Source organism: Rhipicephalus microplus, chromosome 7 (assembly GCF_043290135.1).
Source record: "Rhipicephalus microplus isolate Deutch F79 chromosome 7, USDA_Rmic, whole genome shotgun sequence".
NCBI lineage: Eukaryota > Metazoa > Arthropoda > Arachnida > Ixodida > Ixodidae > Rhipicephalus > Rhipicephalus microplus.
Window position 1 is genome coordinate 46,539,363 of NC_134706.1, and position 18,832 is coordinate 46,558,194.

The 18,832-nt window shown below is 46.4% G+C and overlaps 1 protein-coding gene across 1 annotated transcript in view; it reads right to left on the bottom strand.

Annotated features, from left to right (window-relative positions):
• LOC142767440 (uncharacterized) overlaps positions 1–18,832 on the bottom strand; it is a 135,486-nt gene that overhangs the window by 19,598 nt on the left and 97,056 nt on the right. The gene's annotated exons all lie outside the window — the stretch shown is intronic.

The window sequence follows — 18,832 nt, forward strand, 5'->3', positions numbered from 1 at the left end:
TTTTTATTGCACCAAGCATCAACAAAGGCATGAAAATATGCAAACGTACTCTAGATACTTTTGTTTAAAATCATTTAAAAGTGCTTAGCACCGAGTTAAACAATAAAATAACAATTTTATTGTCACTCCAAGCAGCCCTAAGTGAGCAACCCCGAAGAAGCAGTACGACGAGTCAAAAAAATAGAATTACACACATAAAACATTACAAAACATTACGTAGCGTCGCATGGGAAATATAACAGGAACACTCGTGAACAAAAAAAAGAGAACTGGAAGAAAACACAATGCAAGACGTTACCCACAAAATTACACACGACGATGTAGGAAGACCATTTCCCTTCCGGAAGTGAAATGAAAGCATGCTTATGCACTGTGTGCGGTATTGAAAATTTGTTATATAACTTTTGTAATTTGCCATTTTTCGCATTTGTCAGTGTGGTGGCAGTCACACTTGAATTAATTTGTTTTGGGACGGCTTTGTTTGCAGCATCCTTGGTTTTGTGCGCATCGTGGAAGCGCAGCGTAGCATGCGTATATATTGGCTTCCAGAAACGACAATAAACAGTTGGTAGTCAACGCTCTTTCCTGTCTCCCTTGTTTTCCTTCAAGTTTGTGCAGCAAATCAATTTTTCAAGTATGAACCAACTAGTCTGCAAAAAAGTATTGCTCCCCTTTTTCTTTTGTTAATGCATACTTTGTGGCAGGAGCATAGGGCACAAAATCCGTAAATGTGATGTTAGCTTCATGCAGGAAAGACGTACTATTAACATGTGACTTCAGTGTACACCACGTGTCTTCGTATTTCAAGACTGATGTAAGTGAAATGCGCTTGTGGGAATGGAATAGCTATTTATAATCAAGCATATTGTGTCAATTTTCCCACTATCACGTTTGATGGGGGACAATCTAAGTCGTCTATAGATATGAATTTGTCAAGCCCCTCACTAAAAATAACTTCGTGGAAAACTTTAGATTGCGCCATGAACAGTGACCCCCTTCCTATTAGTATTCATGTTAACTTTCCCAGAATACTTTTAGCAGACAAATTTGGCTCATTTGTAAAATGATTGATTACAAAAAACTTAGTCTACTTTGATTATTTGCAAAACTTGCAGGAAGACATTCAGGCAACGAGTTTGTGTGCGGTATTGAGAAGAGCTTTAAAAAATCAATTTTTACAATAACCTCAGACAGAGGAGGATCATTTAGCATATGAGGGGCTATAGAATGTATGAGGGGCTACAGAAAACGAAAAGCGGCGTAGAAGCAACTTATTCTGAACCAATGTGCAAAAACTGTTGTGACTATAAATACGTGGCAGCAGATTTTAAACATACAGTAGGCAAATCAAAAGAATACTATGGCACTTACAAATCCAGCCATCTTTCAAAATCAAGCAATAGAAAAGCAGTTTCCAGACTTCGGCGTTCCATAAAAAAATACCGCCATCAGACATTATTTTTTCGATTCTATCGCATCGCGAACTCCCTGACCTATTGAGAAAATGTTGCTAAAAGAGTAGAAGATAGATTGAGACCAATAATGCCAAAAGACCTAATAAAGCGAATTGCAGGGAGAAGTTCTTTGAAGTGACATTGGCGAAAGCAGCGGATGTAGTCAGGCACTTCCTCCAACAGCATCTGGAATAAATGAATAACCTCAGCAAAAAGAAATGTACTGTAAGACATTTCCCCTTATGAACTCCGTATTATGGTTAATGAAAATTTTTTGGATACCTGTGGATTGTAAACATTCCAAAATAATTCCAATCCTTAAAAAAACAGGGAAATTGGCTTACGCTTGACAATTTAAGGCCAATTTCTATTACATCTAATTTGGGTAAACTAATTGAAACAGTTTTGAACGCACGTATAATGAAATACATTGAGGAGAAGTCAATACTGAACCCTAGTGAAATTGGCTTTAGATCCGGATGTTCCATCTGGTGTGCGCACGTGGATTTGGAGAGTCATATAAAGTTGGCTCGGCGTAAAAGAAAGTATTGTGCATTAGTTAATCTAGATTTTATCAACGCGTATGGCAAAGTGGAGCACAAAACACGAACACAGCAGATGCAATTGTATCGCTTACCAATTTACATACAGCATGGGTAGCAGTTTTTAAGGGAGAGATAGTTTTACTGCTTTCGAAGGGTTTGTTTTTCTAACAGATATAAACAATACCGTGGCGTACCACAGGGGGCAGTGCTCTCACCGGTGTTGTTTAACATCTTCCTCACCTCGATTCCAACACATTGCGATGTTTATCTATTTGTGTTTGCCGATGACATTGCCTTCTTTGCGACAAATAGTGATCTGCAATTACTTTTTCAGGCGTTACAGAATTACCTAAACACGATAGAGGAATGGCTTGAGAAGATTTTAATATCATTATACGTAAAGAAAAGCTCGCTTCTACTGTTCTCGCTCAAGTATCCTGTCATTATCTCCCTGATGTATGGCACAGAACTGATTCCTCAGGCGGATTCACTCAAATACTTAGGCATGATATATATTAACAGCTCGTTAAACGGGAAAAGTCACATTGGCCACAATGGGTCCAAGGCAAAACGAGTCATGGGGTGGTTACGCAAGCTCATCAATAGAAAAACGGGGTTGCGAAGAAATAGATTGGTAATGATCTGTAAAATGTACACGTGTCCTACCATGAAATTCGGCTGTGCGTTATTTTCTAGCTGTGCGACTTACAAAATGAGGCCGCTAATACTGTTAAAAAGGAAAGTTTTGCGATTGTGCCTTGAACTGCCCAAGTTTGTTGCTAACAATGTGCTCTACATAGAAGCGCGTCTCTTCATACTGTTAAATAGATTCAAAACGCTTACTATGCAAACCTTTTTAAAACTATATACGTCGCTCCACAGAAAATCGTTTTACACTTTCATTAAAGAGCCAAGCTTATTTTTGAAACTCGGTGGTCGTGATTGCACTCGCCACAGATGATGTTCCTTCAAGCGCTGCTAGAACCACTGAACTTCAAAATCAAACATATTTTCTCAACAAGTAACTTTAATTCCTATAGAATTTGAGAATATTTATCCCTCTAATGCAAAGCAAATGCCATTTCAATATTTGGATGAACGGCTACAAGAATACTTGGCACATGTGGACATGGACAACATATTTGCCACTGATGCATCCGCATCAAACGAAAAGTCTGGGGCAGCTGTCTCCTCGCATTCCCTTGACTGGTCCTTTTCGGTTAGTCTTCTAGACTACACTCCAATATTCAAATCAGAATTAAGTGCTATTGCACTGGCACTGCGGAAACTTCCTTTGGGCGAACCAGAAGCAGTCATTATTACATATTCTTTTTCAGTATTTGCTGCTCTGTCTTCGGGAGCCAACTTTACACTTATGCATATGTTTCGGCAATTCATGCCAACAAACTTGCAAAAACTTTGGCTTTAATGGGTACAAGGCCATCGTGGAATATATCTGAATGAGATGGCGGATGCACTAGCCCAAGTGTCTCTTAGTGGTTCCCTTATCTTAATTTCGCCCTATACGGCTAACGCAAAAGAAATCAGGTTTCGAAATATTTGTTTGCGTAACGAAATCAAATTGTTCTCATGGCATCAATTTTGAGAGTTTGCACATCTAAGATGCTGCTGGCCTAGACAGTGGTGCGCTACACGGTAATTAGAAGTTACTTATCCCAGATTGCGTTGCAGAATTTCGCAAATAAATTATTATTTACATAAAGTTGGTCTAAAGGCGTAACCTTTATATCAGGTTTGCGAATAAATGGAAACAATAAATCATTTCTTTTTATTCTGTCACCGATATTTCTTCAGCGGAAGAGATACCTGGTAGCTACACTAAAAAAATTAGAATTAGAAGTGAACGTGGTATTAATTCTATTGTTAGGCAGCACTAAATAAGGTTAGAGCCACAGGGTCATCTGCTCTATGGTATTTGATTACATAATTGAAACAAAGAGACCACCATGTTAGTGTGCCTTTTTTATATTGTTAGTTTCGGACCCCATCACTACCTTACAACTGTCTCAAATCACATCTGATAGCCTGCATTCTTGCTCAGGTATACTCCCTTTTTTATTATTGGCTTTTTTATTTCTTTATAGATATTTTTTCCGTCCAAAAACTACTTTGTGTTTGTGCACCCATTAGTTGTGTTTGTGCACCCATACTCTGTGTTTGTGCACCCATAACTTAAAGATCCTGCGGCCCGGTTCTTGGCTGATCCCTCTTTGTGGGTGTGCGCCAGTAATACAAGGATCATTATCATCATCATCATTAATTCGTCGAGCTCCACGGTGCACCAGTGGTTTGCTGTTCGAGTGACCTAGTGTTGCTTGCCAGTGGCGCCGAGATCCCGCCCTTGGCTCCTTGGTGTGCCAGTGGCCTGCTGCCCTAGCGGCCTAGTGCGGGTATCCCGGAGTGACCAGAGGCGATGCCGCAGCTGGAAGCGGCTGGCTAACCGCCAGCCAGGCACGGTAACCACCTTCTATCGACCGTCCGTTGCGACTCCATGCCGAACTGTCATAACCGGGGCGCACGCAGTGACGAGCCATCGCGACTTTCGTCATGACACGCAGCGACACCACCATGACGATGACCACCACGGTGACTGCCACGACAGCGTGACGAAATGAATGTAGGAGCTCGCGGACCATAGTGAGAGTACACGGACGGTTGATTGCTGAACAGTTTGACTGTAAATATTTTGGGTTGTTTCTAGTGTTGTTTATAAAGTCAGCCGTGTTTCCTGTTTGAAGGCCCTGATTGCTGAGTCATTTTATTGACCAGATCTTGGGCCCACACTTAATTGCGTTTCCAGCACATACATAAATGCTCGTTTAGAAGCATATTTTTGGCCTAAGGAGAATATGACAAGTGAGTGATCGCTGAACGAGAATCGTTCAAAACCATATTCATCACAGACATTCGCCACCACTAATAATACGTAAGCTCTTGCCAATCTTGCATGTCTTGATCCCTGAAAGGGTGTATAACGACAGTGCAATCCGCCTTTAGCAAATAAAGTGATAGCCTGAAAAGGTACTTGTCAATGATCTCTTTTAGAAAATTAGCGCTGTCGTATTTTCTGTCTAAGTAGCTAGATCAATATTCTGCACGAAACACTCAGTTAAAAACTCCAAGAACAACCAGTAGCATATTAGTGTCAAAATAAGGACACAGTTCTAAAGAAAAAATCACAACTTTGCCACAAAGGCGAATCAATGAACGTGATAGCAACAAATCGCGAGATGATGCACAAGATGGAAAGCAGATCGAAATGTGCCCCGCGTTTCGCACGCGCAAATGACGCACCAAACGTACTCACAGGTACAGATGCACGCGAATAGGCGCCTCAGTTGTTACGTCGATAGGACGGAAAAGTGCGCGCTTTTCGCAAACGGAGACTGCAATGATTTCACTGATCTTTGTGAACCCGGTAACTATAGCATAATCCTTGAAGCTAAAGCCCGAGGCCAGCCAAGACGTATGGTCTTCCCCGCGAGATAAGGGTGCGTGAGGGAGCGTCGTCCCGCTCCTCTAAACGGAAAAAGTGCGTGTGGGACATGAGAGCGTGCGCCACCGCGTCATGTTGATGTGGCGACACGTGCTCATTGTGCCATCTTGCAGGTAAATCTGAAAACATGATAGTGGCACCCGAGTCCCATCAGCAGAGGTAAATGGCATATGGTATATATAAATAGCTTGCCCTTTGAACGTTGAAGGACGTGCTCCTCGATGGCTCAGTGGTTAACGCCTCTCACTCACGATTCAGAGGACCTAAGCTCGATTTTACGTGCTGGAGTCGTTTTCTGAGTTTTTTCGTCCTCGCACTTTATACGGCGAGTAACAGTGAAGCCGATGTCCACGCTGGTGGCAAACTCCAGCTGAAAGTGTCCATATAATTGCTATCGCAATAAAAGAACAAGCGATGACGAGGGTCTGTTAGCGCGTACTCGTATGTTGCCCTCCACTTTGTCTCTTCATTGATAAAATCGCAGAAAATAAATCTTCCATTTAAAGAGTTAATCCCTGTTTCCTAAACAACCCTATTGCAAAAACCAGCGCCACTGGGTACCAGCGTCCAGCGCCATGCCTGACTATGGGCCCAGTATGGCGCTTGCACCAGCGCCTCCCGGCGCAGGTACTGGGACGCTGGAGCGGCAGCGTCCCAGTACTCTGCGCAGAATGGGTCCCCAGGGATAAAACGAGCGCGCCCATTCGCCATAAATAAATAAGTATATAAGTAAAATAACGCGCATTCACAATAAAAATTTGAAAAATAATAAAACTCTGCGAAACGGGACTTGAAGTCGCTATCTTCTGATCTCTAACCGAGCACGCTATCCACTACATCACGCCAGAACGTGCTGATAAGGTTGTACAACGCCTCCTAAATTTGCCACGCCTGCCGGATTATCGGCGGTCACTTGGGATGCGGCGGTCGTGGGAATTACAGTGGTGGCGCCACTCAAGTAGGGGTGTCTTCAAATAGGTTTTTACGTTTTTGGAGCCTATATGCAACGAAAATAACGTAATAAAGTTTTTGAAAGGCATAAACGTAATTATAATTAAGCATACGTAAGTGACGCCATCATACAGCAAGGAAATTTTTCATACAAGGCATCCTCTGAAATTGGTATCAAACGCCAAAATTGCCGATCTCAAAGGCCAAGTACAAAAACTCTTACCCCTACGTAGGCAGCGCCGCCATAGATGACGGGCGTTTCGCGCTCATCTGGCAGGCACGGAAAATCTAGGAGGCATTGGGTTGTAAAACCACTATTTACCTGAAGAGCGTGCCGTTAACTTCATGTGTAGAAGTCACACAGTCAAGACTGACACGTTATTCCTTTTTAAATAACAATTGCGTCTTGATTTGACAGTGACGACCGGCTTCTGGGCACCGAATGACGTGCAGATATAAGCAAGAACGCTAAGTTTTCTGAAGCATCTACATATTAACTTTGAAAGATCTCGAATTGACTGGAGCAGCAGCCACAGATTGTCAGCTGTTGCTGCGGATAGTCTTTTTTCCTTTGATAGTCGTTTCTAGCACTTGCTACTAATCAACAAGTGCAGATAATTTACATGTCTTGTTTGGCAGATATCCACGCACGCGAGTGAACATTGACTATTTTTGTTTCGCGCAAGCGACGATGTAGCAGTACACATATGGCGTGCCAGATTACATATTTGCAGTTATAAAGATTCCTGCGACTAAACAACTGCCGAAGAAATGCCTAATGCAATCCGTAGAAAAATTATGCCAGTATGTTAGCTCACTAGCGCGCACCAAATTGCCAACTTCAAATTGCGTGTTCTTACGTACGAGTCAGAGAAGTATACTCCTGCGCTCAAAGAAAGCTTTCGGTGACAGCCTACGTTGCTTAAAGCACGACACATCAATCGGCGCCGCTCCTTGTGCGGGCACCACACACGCGGATAAATGGTCGATTTAGGCTCGGAGTTGTCTAAACTGTACTTTACAGTCATTCTTACACTTTGGAATTGTGCCTACTTAAAGTAAAAAGCGCCGGCAGCAGGTACACCAAGGCGGGCGGCACGATAGGCATCGCTGGGACGGTGCACTGCGTAAGGCTGCTTTCAAAGCGGCTGTGTTGCGATGCTTGAAGTTTCAGCATTTCAGCTTCGCGATATTTCTAACTCTTACTTAAACTGTGTCTTAAGTAAGTGGAAGGTCAATCCATGCAATCGATGCATTTACGTAGTAGCGATGGCGAGCGACAGCCGTTTTTCTGGCCTCCGCTGGCAGTAAACTGCGGGCGTGCCAGTGTACACATATATGCAGTTATATCAATACCGAAAATTAAAAAAAACCCCTAGAAATACCATTGCAATCCGCTGAAAACGTATTCCAGGGATTCAGTTCACGAAGGCGTACTAAATTACCAACTGGAAATTGCGTTTTGTTACATATCAGTCGGAGAAGCACCGGATAAGTGCGGCCGGCAGTTTTCGGTGACAGCCTGCGTAGCTGAAGCGCGACGTTCGATCGTCAGCGGAGAGACGCCTTAGACATAATGCAGAGCAGCAGCACACCCAATCACTCCTGCATGTGGAAGAGGCAGCGTTGGACCCCTACTTCTGGATATCTTCAATCGCCGTTGTCGACGAATGGAAGCACCCCAGCACCCAATACAGCTAGCCCCCGACTACAGTACAGGGAAGATTTTTGGTGAGCGAGCTTTTCCTGAACAAGGTGATAGAGACGCTAACCGCAACAACGAACTCACACTGCTCGCGCCGCCCGACGCTGGCGTGGTGGCTGCCACAACAGCTGCTCCTCGCCGCGACGCCGGTGCTACCCAACTCCATCCGACTAGCCCACGTTGAGTCCTACATTCAGAAATCGCAGCAGTGTTTACCATGAAAGTGGTCGAAGTCGAAGGAAGTGAGATCGCCCCTGAAGACGCCACTCTCGAAGCCGGATGGATCTCTAGCCACCGAAACAAGGAACGCAAGCATGCATCGAACGCTCCGGCATCGCCAACTGGCCAGGGAAGTGCGTCCGATACCCCAATGCTGAACGGATCTGCCCAGCGTCTCCCTCGCAAACCTAGGCAACCGCGTCTGCCAGCTGATCACGTAAAAGTTGTGATTCGCCCGAGGGAGAGCCTCAATCTTTCTAAAGTGGGGGAAGCACAACTGGGCGATGCTATTCTACGCGAAGTGGATCTGCAGCAACGCTACTTAAAGAGGACATTTACCGCACATGCGTTGAAGTTAATCTCATCGCAGTAAGCACACCTCATCTATCCAATGCAGAAATCTACAGTCGGATCTTCCAACTACAGGTGGAACACTGAAAAATATGACGTTCGAGCCTACGTTACTTCCCCTGAAAACACAGCAAAGGGAGTGATCCACAATATTCCCCCATACGACTCTCCTGAAGACATCTCTGCAAGTCTTAATAATGACCGCAACCCGACGATACTACAAGCTCGCCGAATGGGAAAGACAAACACGGTACTCATTGTATTCGATGGCGACCAAGTCCATTTAAATGTCTAATATCGAGGAGCCGAATACAAGTGTTACCTACATAAGAAGCGCACCGAAGTCTGCGACAAAGGCGGGGCAGTCGGCCACCGCTCGGATATCTGCCTTAAACCAAATGCCAACCCTGCTACTGCTCATCCATGCACCCTCAAGTGTCTTTTTTGTGGCCAAGCCCACGAGACAGGTGACAAAACCTGTCCTCAACGCTACCAGACACATCGCCTTCTATTTATCGTCGCCAAAAAAAAAAGCTAAGCTCCAACAACAACAGTACCTCTCAACCATGACTTACAGGCAAGATGCTCATCCGGAACGCCAAGAGGTGAAGCCTAGCGACACCCACTCCCGTAGTCCCAGTCCAACCTCGAGACGTCGTGGCTCACGCAGCCGATCAAAGCAGCGACGCAAGAATCAGCCCCAGGAGCTCCTATTGGGATCTGCGGCACTCGAGGCTTCGTATGGTCCCCCCCCCCGCCTTCAGCAGCGGCGACCCAATCTCACCCTCGCCACCCCCAAGGTAAGCTAGGCTATCATTGCCTCCAAACCTGCTCCTATACATAATACAGCGCCTACAAGTACAAACACGGCCACACCTAATGAGGAAACCATGTTAAGTTCCATCACACTGGAGCTGTGTTCACTCCGTACGTTAGTACAAAAACTTCGCGTTGAAAACGCTAATCTTTGGAAACAACTTGCCCAGCAACCTCCTTCCTCTTCTATGCTTCACTCTGCTGACCACCACGCCAATACCGCCCCCACCTCCTACCCCCTAAACGAAAGGCTCCAGACACAGAAGAACCAGCCACACCATCGTCGCAAACACCTACCGCCTCAACACACATTTTGCCTGTAGAATCTTTACCGCAGCAGCAACTCCACGAGACGATTGAAACCGTACTTGAACGGCAGTTACCGATAATGCTTGAACAGACCAACGCACAAACGCTAGAGCGATCCCTCGATTCAATTCCCACAGCAAAGCTAGAGCACCAACTCACCTTAATGTTAAGCTCGACGGAAAGCTGGAAGCCCGAGCGACAATTATCCAGAACAAGCTTGAAACCACACTTTCGAGTTTTCTTGCCAGCTACAATAGCAGAATCTCGGAGCTTGAGCGGTGTACACATCGCTCTCGCTCACACTCGCATGAGAAGCCTTATGGCCGCATTAACCAAGATGGCCGTGAGTAATCCACACACGCTGTGCAGCATCTGGCAGTGGAACTGCTGTAGCTACCGCCGTAAGAGGAGCGTGCTACAACAATTTCTATCGACACTCAAAGAAACAGATACACCAGATATTATTGCTTTACGGGAATCGGGCGGACAGGCTAAGATGGTCGGATACGCCTCCTTTACGGCTGCTCAAGCCCCTGACAGTAGCGAAGTCCTTACCACCCTCGTGAAGCGAAATATCCATGTAATTCAACACCCCTCGCTCTCTGATACAGTGCCACACATTATATTAGAAATCCTCACCTCATCTCGCTGGACATCCACCAGTATGTTCTTGGTCAGTGTTTACAGCAGCCCACGACAACCACATCGCTTTCACAAGCTCCTGTCTTATGTCAAGAAGTTGGCAAGAATTTTCCCCCTCCTCGTGGTAGGGAATTTTAAGGCTCCCTCGCCCGCTTGGGGCTACATTCACGACACCAGAAAAGGGCGAATGCTGTGGCAAGACGCCCACAATCTCGGCTACATCCTTATCACAGACCCGACATACCCTATGCGGTCGGGCAACAGCGTTGCCAGAGACACCACTCCTGACCTCACTTTCACGGCGAACATTACGCATGCAGAGTGGTTCAACCTTCATCAACATCTAGGCAGCGACAACTAAAATATACAAACGATCGTCAAGGCTGGCCCGCCGTGCAGGAAATCCCAACAGCCTGCCCTCGTTGATTGGGATGTCTTCCACGAATTGCGGGTGATGGCCTCTCCAGAATCTGCCACCTCGATCGACCAGTGGACAGCTTCTTTGCTAATAGACGTTAAGCGTGCTACCAAGTCTTCCCCAGAAGACGCCGTAGGTGACACGGTAGACACCAAGCATCTGCTCATGTGGGAGGCCCTCACTGGTCCGCGCAAGCGCTATAACTCCGACAAATTGAACCACGCATTACGCAAACGCATTGCTATATTAACGCGTCAAATTGAAAATTACGCTCTTCAGCTCCCCCGCCAGAACTGGCATCAGCTTAGTAACGTTATGGAACGCTTACCTAACGTGCCCAAAACGTGGAATATTCTTCGTCGTATGATAGAACCAACATGAACAAAAGCTGCTCAGCGCCACTCCTTAATCACCGTTCTGCACAATTATCCAGGTACCAATGAAGACCTTATCCAACACTCATCTAGTCGGTACATTGTCAGTGCTACTTTGGTGGGTTTCCCATGCTACAATGGGGTGGATAATCCAGCCTTTGATTCGCAGATTACAAATGCGGAAGTGAGGTCCGCAGTTTCACAACTGAGACCCCAATCAGCGCCTGGTCCGGATAAAAATACAAATAAAGTCTTACGAAACCTTGACGAAAAATACTTGAACCACTCACATCTCAACTGCAAATGGTTTGGGATTCGGGAGCAATACCAACAACATGGAAAACCACCACAGTCATTCTGATACCTAAACCAGGAAAGCCACACACTATTGAGAACCTTCGGCGGATATCTCTCACATCTTGGGTCGGCAAGGTACTCGAGCATGTTATTCACACCCGACTACAAAGATACATGGAAGAACATGCACTCTACCCGCATACAATGTTCGGATTCCGCCCTAAACTTTCGGCACAAGACGTGATGCTGCAACTGACGAGTCACATTATCGACGGTGAAGACGGCTCTCGGTATGGGACACGTGCTATTCTGGGGCTAGACCTTACCAAGGCATTTGACAATGTGCTACATTCATCCATCCTTGCCGCCCTCACCACGCTTAACGTAGGCACCCGAACCTACCGCTACATCCGCCACTTTTTAACGCACAGGACAGCTACACTCTCGGTCAACTATCTGCCTGCACCTTTCATCACTCTCGGTGGGAAAGGTACATCAAAGGAGTCAGTCCTCTCTCTATTCCTTTTCAACCTGGCCATGCTTCACCTTTCGCCACTTCTAGAAGACATGCCCCACCTCCACCACAGCATATACGCGGACGATATTACCTTGTGGATTGCCAGAGGTAGTGACGGAGAGATACAAGATGCACTTCAATTGGTGATTGATAGAATCACAACTTACGCTGAACACCGAGGATTGTCCTGCTCACCCCAAAAGTCAGAGTTACTCGTCTATCGACCTAGATCTTCCTACAACAGAGACCTTCCCACGATAAATCTGCTTGTGCAACATCACGCTATACGAACAGTCCCTACCATTCGCGTATTGGGCTTCCGCAATCAGCAGAACGGCGGCAATACGTAAACAATGCAACTACTACACCATCATGTCTATCAGACCACTAGGCTTATCTCCCGCATCGCCAATAAAGAGCACGGCATGAAAGAGGTCAATCTCATACGACTGGTGACAGTCTTCTCCATAAGCACAATTCTTTACGTTGCTCCGTTTATGAAACTTCAGCTCGCCAAGAAGAAAAACTAAACATAATGATCAGGCGCTACTACAAGCGCGCTGCATCTCCCCATGTCTACGCCCAATGCGAAACTCAATGACCTTGGAATTCTCAATACTATAGACGAATTCCTTGAAGCCCAACAACATATATCGCACTACGAACAATTAGGCCAAACTCCCACAGGACGTCATCTCAGGTGCGCACTCGGCATACCTTACGTCTCCCAGTTTGGCCAAAAACTCCCAATTCCTCCGGACATTCGCGACACTTTCGTGATTCCTTCATACCACGCAATATGCATCCTGTATATAACGTGGAAAGACGAGTAGACCGCACCAAGCAACTAGGCAAGCGTTACGCGAAAGACATGTACGTGGCGTATGTAGACGCAGCGGAATATCCTACGCATTGGGTCGTGGCCCTCGCTGTCGCCACAGAGCCGCAGTACATAATTACCACAACTGGCACCATTCGCGCAAACAAACCCGAAGAACGCGAAGAAGCAGCCATCGCTCTCACCTACGCTTCAGCCCAAGCATCCTGCATCATCAGCGACTCCAAGACTTCTATCCGCAACTTTACCAAAGGTTTGATCTCCCAACCAGGGCTCCGAATTCTCACAAGTACACCTCTGTTACGTCATCGCCGCGTTGAGATCATCTGGACTGCGGGCCACTCAGGGCTGGGAACGAACACGCTCAAGACGCTGCCCAAGCTCTCGTCCACCGGGCGCGTCATCCAACAGAGCAGCACCCCTCGCAACCTGACGCGGCTGAGCGAGAGATGATGGTCTCCTCGTTTCGCGACAATGCGAGGGACAGAATGGTTACCTTTGGGGAATTCCCAATGTATTACCGCATGGTCAGACTTGAATACCCACCACCAGACAAGTGCCTTAGTAAGCAGCAGTCCACTACCTGGCGTCTATTACACACACGCATTTTCCCCTGTCCGTCACTGTACAGTCGTGTTTACCCCAATTTTCACGCACCACAATGCAAAACGTGCGGTGCACTTAACGCTCAGCTCGACCATATTATATGGAACTGCCCCGAAGCTACTCACTCAGTTAAACACAGCACGAACCCTACTTTCACAATCACCACGGCCGAGCAGCAGGAGGCTTTGCTGCTGAGCACCTGCCCGGAGGACCAGCTCTGGGCTGTCCGGCTGGCCGAAGACGCCGCCGAGATTCAAGGCCTGGCCGCCGCCTGAGGAAGGGGGTTACAGAGGGGCCCGACTCCCGGCCCCCCGCCCCCTTGGACCCCAGGAGGGACACTTGAATAAAGTTTCTTCTCTCTCTCTCGATCGTCAGCACTCTTTGTGCGAACATCGATACAAGACAAAATAGTTGATTTATGTTCATAGATGTCTAAATTATACATTACAGTTATTCTCACACTTTAAAGTTGTGCGTACATGAAGCAAGAAGCGCCGGTAACACATATACCGACGCGGCTGGCTTGATAGGTTTAATGCTCGCTGGGCCGGGCACTGGGTAAGACCGCTTAGGTATGCTCGATATTTCTTAAAAAATTATGTATGCTCGGTATCTGTAACGGTAGGATCTCTCCCTGCCGTCGCATCAAGCGTTTCATATTCAACGACACTGAAACAAACCACAGCAAACGCTATAATAACATGCACGCTGCAGCTGCGCTGGTAGAAACAGTGCGTGCTTCAGTATTCACCAGCGCTTGTCAGTGAAAATTCCAGAGCTTCCAGTGCTTCGCGTGCGCACCAGCATCCCAGTGGTTGAGCGAGTGCTCCTACCAGTGCGACACAGCTTTTTCGCAGTGCGCCCAGCGAATGTTCAGTGATTACAAGCGTGTACCAGCGTTTCCAGCGTGTACCAGTGCCAAAAAACGTACTGGAATCACGCTGTTTTTGCAATAGGAAATGTCAAAACATGTCTGAATAAATATTGCACACCGTACAGAAGTACCTACTACATGGCTAAAACACACGTCATAACTCGTGCTGAAGGAGCGACCATTTGTTCGGTTCCACTCTCGCTATCAACTTTTGTCTCTAGGACAGCAAGTATGTCTAACTCTTGTTCTTCAATGGGACGCCGCTACGCCTTGCAGACAATCCACGCACGTTAAGCATGCCTACGTGCGTCGGTGCAGTTAGGCGCGTTATTTTTTGAACATTCATGAACAGACTTACACAATCAGCTTAACACCACCAGTGACTGACCAATCTCAGGGCCAGAACGCTCACTTTCTGTGCCGGTAGTAATGTTCACTGCGTGCAGGTGACGAGGACGCCGGTCGAGACATCGCATATGTATTGCCCTTTCGACAATCGACCTCGGGCGGCGTACGCTCAAGGCATTGCAGCTTGCAGTCGGATGCCCTCTTGTTTGGCATGGTAGCGTCCGTTCACGGACGTTTTGTTGGCGGTGTGCTATTCTCCGACAGGTCACAGCCCCGGTGGTTACAGCTTTCCTTTTGCTACACCGCGTTCTGTTCTTCAGTCGTCTCCTCGTCGGTGACCTCAGGCTGTGTCAGTGACCTCCCAGATCACTCGAGTTGTCTGAGTGGTCCGCGTTGCGGGGAACCATCATCCGTTATTGGTGCCGTAGTCTCTGCTCCGTCGGCTTCCGTAATATTCTCGTGGCTGTCATCCACAGCAGGGGAGGTACCGACAACTGGCGTACGTCTTAGTACAGTCCTCCCTGACGTGCCCAAAAACTGACACCTCGTGCAGAGCGGCGTCTGACAATCGCGTCTGATATGACCGTGCCTTCGGACCCTCAGGAAGACTGGTGCACGTCAAGGAACAATGACAAGTACTAAACCGTTGTAAAACTTGAACAACTATGTTAGTTTGTGTATTGTCACGCCTCCGTTGAGGATCATCCGTACAATTCGCGTTGTCGATTTGGCAAACTCAAATCCAAAAACACCGTCAAGACACTCGTCCTTCACTTCACCAAACTCACACAGAGCCTTTTGAATAGCCTCTCCTGGGATGTGAAAAGGCCCACAGTCAATCTTCAGCGTAATTTCCTGGTTATAAGGATCAATGATTGCACAATATTCACCTTTCATGCGTAAGATACTTTTGCCAAGCGCAGTGTTCTTTGCCTATCCTGTGCGAAATTTGACAAGCCAGGCATGGCTCATCGGAAAAGCACCTATACCACTGACAGCCTTGAGCACGTCGACCGGCTTCTTAAAGGAGTTCTCGAAAATCTAATACACAACAAGGCCACTTCGAAGGGCCTCCGTGGAGAAAACAAAGATCCATGTCTTCACCAGTCGGCGAATTCAGCAGTAAAGCGTGGTAGCCCGGTGGAGGGCACGAAAGACCTGTGTCCCGGCCAGCGTGAGCCGCTTGTTCACCTTGCAAGGAGCGAGCCATCCCGCGCCTAGTCTAGTCGAACGCTACAAGTGGAATCACTTGCCATGGCAACATTTGGAAAATTTGTTGTTAAATTACTGCTGAACTTACGAACTGACGATTCAACTTAGTTTTGTTGATTGCTTAGTCGAGGTAGATTGTATCTGCACCTGCTACAAAAATTTCGCCGCACCTTTCCCGCCTAAGTCTCGGCTGGGCCGGCCGCTCAAGTGCGCGGGGAAAATATGTGTGAGCATTATTTATGCGTCCCATCTTTTCATCTGTACATACTCATCATCATCACCAGTAAAGTATATATATATTTATATATATATATATGTATGTATATATATATATATATATATATATATATATATATATATATATATATATATATATATATATATATTACGCTATGATGAATGGGCGACGTGGCCTGGCTTATACGCTATGTTTATTCGATTCTTACTGCCTTCCTATGTCACATGATTCCCCCTCCCTCCGAAAGAATGCGCGGGCTACAAACTACATAGCATAAACAAGTGGTGTATCATCATGAAAAATGTCAGAGATTGCAGTAGTTCCACGCCATATGAGAGTTGCATAAACTTGCACAAAATATTCACAGGAGAGAGCAGGAGCCCGAAGATATCAAGTGGAGCTCTGCTGGGCGAGGTTGGCTGTAGTGTTCGGGACAGGACAAGCATAGCTGTAACGTGGAAATCGGTGATGATACAGCAGTTCTTGTGACTAATGAGCAAGGTTGGAACGCCTCGGAATACTCATAGCTCGAGTTTCGCAGACGTCGGGTCTTTTGTCGCGAATGGTACGCACGGGGCACTACCAGTTTGCGTATTCGTTGGCTGATGGAGTTTTGCATTTGCCTTTCTGCAAAACAGGATGTGGTTTCACACCGATTGTGTCGTTTTGTCCTCTGTTGTTTCAGTCGCTTTGATCGTAGGATCTGTTTTGAACTCTGCTGGATAAAACTTGTGTGATGTTTGTTTTCGGGAAAATGTCTTAAATCTGTTATCGTCTTTCTCTCGAGGGAGACATCTTGAATTTGACGTCACTTCACTTGACTCGCTTGTAGACGCCTTCGTTTATACCTGGAATGATCCGATGATGTTTGTGTTCGTCGTTGTCCTTGTTCGTGTAGCCCTTGGAGTCTCTGTTGTTGTTGGACTTGCTGGCATTGATGATGTTGCGGCAAAAAGAGCTGAGCCGGCAGCCCTTTTTGGCCGTGACACTCATTTTCTGGGCAAATGCATGTGGTGTCCATTGGGCAGATAGTAGTGTCTAGGTTTTTGTGCTGCATTTCTGGTAATGAAGGTAATGCTTCAGAGTTGATAGAAACATCATCAGGGGCTTCTTCTTTGCTGTTCGCTGCGAGTGGTTTTTGCGTCTGAAATTGGACAAGAGGTTCAGGGCTTGGCTGAGTATTGTCCGAGCTCCGCAGCTCTATTCCGGCCGTTGTGAGCATGCCAGATGTGAGGTGGGCGTTGTGAGCGACGAAAGAGCCAAGCGACGGAAAACCAGGAGGTGGTCCAAGTGTGCTAGATGGGAAGTTAGCTGCTCTTAAGCGTGAAGACTGATTTTCCCTCTTCGAGTCCTTTTGGGGCTGTGCGATATCTTTCCCATGCATCAGCTGGTCTACCGCAAACAAGGCATCCTTATGACACGAATAGCGACAATTAGGAGCCTTAGGAGCGTGCTGGAAAACCAGGTGGTGGACCATGTAGGCGATACGAAACAGGCTGGGCAGCAGTAAGGTGAACACGTCTTGTGTCATATGTTGGAGTGACGATTTTGAAAATTCCGATTTTCGTGCAGAAAAAAGGCACGCTCGATTGTTCAGTTTTTCCAGAAATACACATGGTGGCCTGTCAGTGTACTCATATTCCATTTTGTGTTGTTGCAGTGGTCGATTCATGCTGGGTGTTCGAATGATTGAGGACCGCTTAGGAAATTGACGATAGCGTTCGGTTGTCTCGAAATGGTTGGCAATGAGTAGTTCTTGATCATAGTCGTTAAAATGGGTAATCATCTCCTCTTTGATCTTTTGCCGTGACTCGTTGTTCACGAAGATGTGGGTGAGGTAAAATTTAAATGCCTCACCGGTGACGTAGTCGCTGAAGTTTATAAACATCTCTCGTTCCAACCAGGATGCAGCAGTAATGTGGAGCTCGAATAGGCTGAACCAGTTCTGTACGGGTCCGTCGTCCACTGATCTGATGTACTTGGGGATGTCAAGGTCAGCTGATGGCGCGGTCATGATGCTGGTCATGGTGTATAGCTCGAATGCGCTTCTGTGGTCCACGTTTGGTCACTGCGTTTTGCTGAGGTGTTCGATGATGATGGCCGGTTGATGAAGTGGCTGCAAGGTCTTCATCCTGTCAGCTCGTGTGACGCTATGATGAATGGGCGACGTGGCCTGGCTCAAACGCTATGTTTATTCCGTTGTGACTTCTTCCTTCTTGGCTTCTGCCATCAGTCACTGGCTTCCTACGTTACACACACACAGATATATATATATATATATATATATATATATATATATATATATATATATATATATATATATATAGTTCGGGAGCGGTCAAAACGTGGTTTATTTCGACGTTTCGGCCTAGAGCCGGGCCTTCATCATATATATATATATATATATATATATATATATATATATATATATATATATATATATATATATATGCGAAACTCATACCACGTCCCGCGTACATTTGCGTTTCAAACAACCGTTTACTCGATGACACGCTACACCGATCTTCGCTTCAAACCATTCTTCCAGCACTCGCGCCGACACACGCTTCAGCGGGGTCAACGCAGTGGACACCACAGCTG